Below are 2,332 nucleotides of genomic sequence, written 5' to 3'. Positions count from 1 at the left end.
GACTGTATTGGAATTCGGTTTTTAAAAGGGTAGTTTTGGGATTTATATTGCGATATTTGCTTTAATGATGTAGGAAATAAGATATGTTTTATCGCGTGCCTGGAAAACAACGAGAGTAATAAATAGTCTAACGCATTGCATTCCCTTTTTGTGGCTAAATGTACTGTGTTTTATGCAAGAGAAATGAAAGAGCAAGAGGTTTTCGTTGCATGTTTGGCGTCGGTTGTACTTAGTGAGAAACAATTTCAACTTATTGAGATCAGTATGTAGTGCAAGCAGTGAGGTATGAGGTATAGTATATATATATATATATATATATATATATATATATATATATATATATATATATATATATATATATATATATATATATATATATATATATATATATATATACATATATATATATATATATATATATATAATATATATATATATATATATATATATATATATTATATATATATATATATATATATACACACACACACACATACACACACTCACATTCACACACACACACACAGACGATCAATTAATGTCTTTCAACATTACATCAAACCTTAAGATAACATGATAACATGATAACAATTTACTCATATTACTTGTTTCCTCTTATCACCTTTCTTTCCTTCTCTCTTTCCATCCTCTCTTTCCTCTCTCCCTCTGAGTCTCCTCACGTCCCTCAATTCATCTCTCTTTCCTTCTTTCTCTAAATTCCCGTCTCCCCCTCTCTCCCCTCCTCATATCTCTCTTTCTTCCTCTCTCCTTCTCCCCCAATATTTCCTCCACATCTCCCTTTCTCTCTCTTTCTCTCACCTTCACTCTTTCCCTTTCCTCATTTCCCTCCTTTCCGTCTCCATATTTCCCTTCAACATCCTCCTCCCTTGTCTGTTCTTCCCGCCTTCCTCCTCTCCCTCTCTGGCCTTCCCCATATCCCTTCTTCCTCCAGTTTCTCTTCCTCCCCGTCTCTTTATATTCCCCCCTCCCTGTTCTCCTCTTCCCCTTCTCTATCCACTGCTATCCCCTTACCTCCTCTTCCTCTCCCTCCTCATCTTTTTCCCTTCCCCTCTTTATCCCCCCTCCCCCACTTTCCTTCTTCTCCGTCTCTCTCCCACCACCCTATCCTCCCCACGTTCTTCCTTCTCCTCCTCCCTCCCTCCCCACCTCCATTATTCCCCCTTCCTCCCTCCCCTTATCTTTGCCACCCACTGTCACCGCCTTGGATATCGCTGGCAACGTTTTCTGTTCTCCATGCGTCATCTCAGCGCCCCAGGTGTGGCGGTGAGTTGCGGGGCTTGGATTCTCTCTCTCTCTCTCTCTCTCTCTCTCTCTCTCTCTCTCTCTCTCTCTCTCTCTCTCTCTCTCTCTCATACTCTCTCTTACCCCGTCTCTCCCTCCCTTTCTATCTTTCTTTCAACCTCCATTCCTTCCCTCTTCCTCTATCTCTCCCTACTTCCCTACCCTTCTCTCTCCCGGCCACCTCCCCATCTTTCTCTCATTCTCACACTCTATCTCTCTCTTCCTCTCATTCATTTTTTTTTTTGCGTTCGGTGATATCGGCAGGAAGCATCGTCGGGTCGTTTCTTCTAGTTGTTTGTTATCTTTACGAGTTTTGTTGTTTTGGGAGAGAATTTCTGTAGTTGTGGTGAAAGAGGGGGCACTATACCGCTACGGTGAACGACGCACACACTGTAAGAGCCGGAGGTGGGGGGGTGGTGACACTGTAGGAGGGGATGTGAGGACGAGTGAAGGAGGAAGGAGGAAGGAGGAAGGAGGAAGGAGGAAGGAGGAATGGGGCGAAGAGGCCAAGGAGGAGGTCGTTCGGAATTCCATTTCTTTCCAAAAGTAGAATTTGGTTTATTGAAGACTCGATTTCTTACATCATCTTAGTTCATGCCTGTCGTATCGTTTGAAACAGCAGGGGGGTCGGTGGCAGCCCCCCCTCCCATCGGAAGAAGCGAGGGGAAAAGGGTGGGGGTGGGGGTGGGGGTGGAGGGGCTTATGGAGACACGTGTAAAGAGAAAAGTAAGAACGTAAATATGTGGAGTTTTCTCTTCACTCACATATACACGTTGTATGTGTTAGTTTATGTGGATATAATTCTGCCCTGATGTATATCATTACTTGGCTGTCTATCTGTGTATCTGTGCGTACGTCTATTTGCCATTGGGTTTTATTATTTACCTGCTAGTCTACGCATCTATCTCTCCATCTATCTATCTATAGTTATATCTATCTAGCTTTTCTTTGTCTATCTGTTCATCATTCACCAGTCTCTCTAGCCTTCGTTTATCTATATGTATGTCTAACTGTATTTCAAGTTTAGCTT

This window comes from Penaeus monodon, chromosome 3 (assembly GCF_015228065.2).
Source record: "Penaeus monodon isolate SGIC_2016 chromosome 3, NSTDA_Pmon_1, whole genome shotgun sequence".
NCBI classification, from domain to species: Eukaryota; Metazoa; Arthropoda; class Malacostraca; order Decapoda; family Penaeidae; genus Penaeus; species Penaeus monodon.
This window is presented reverse-complemented; position numbering follows the sequence as displayed.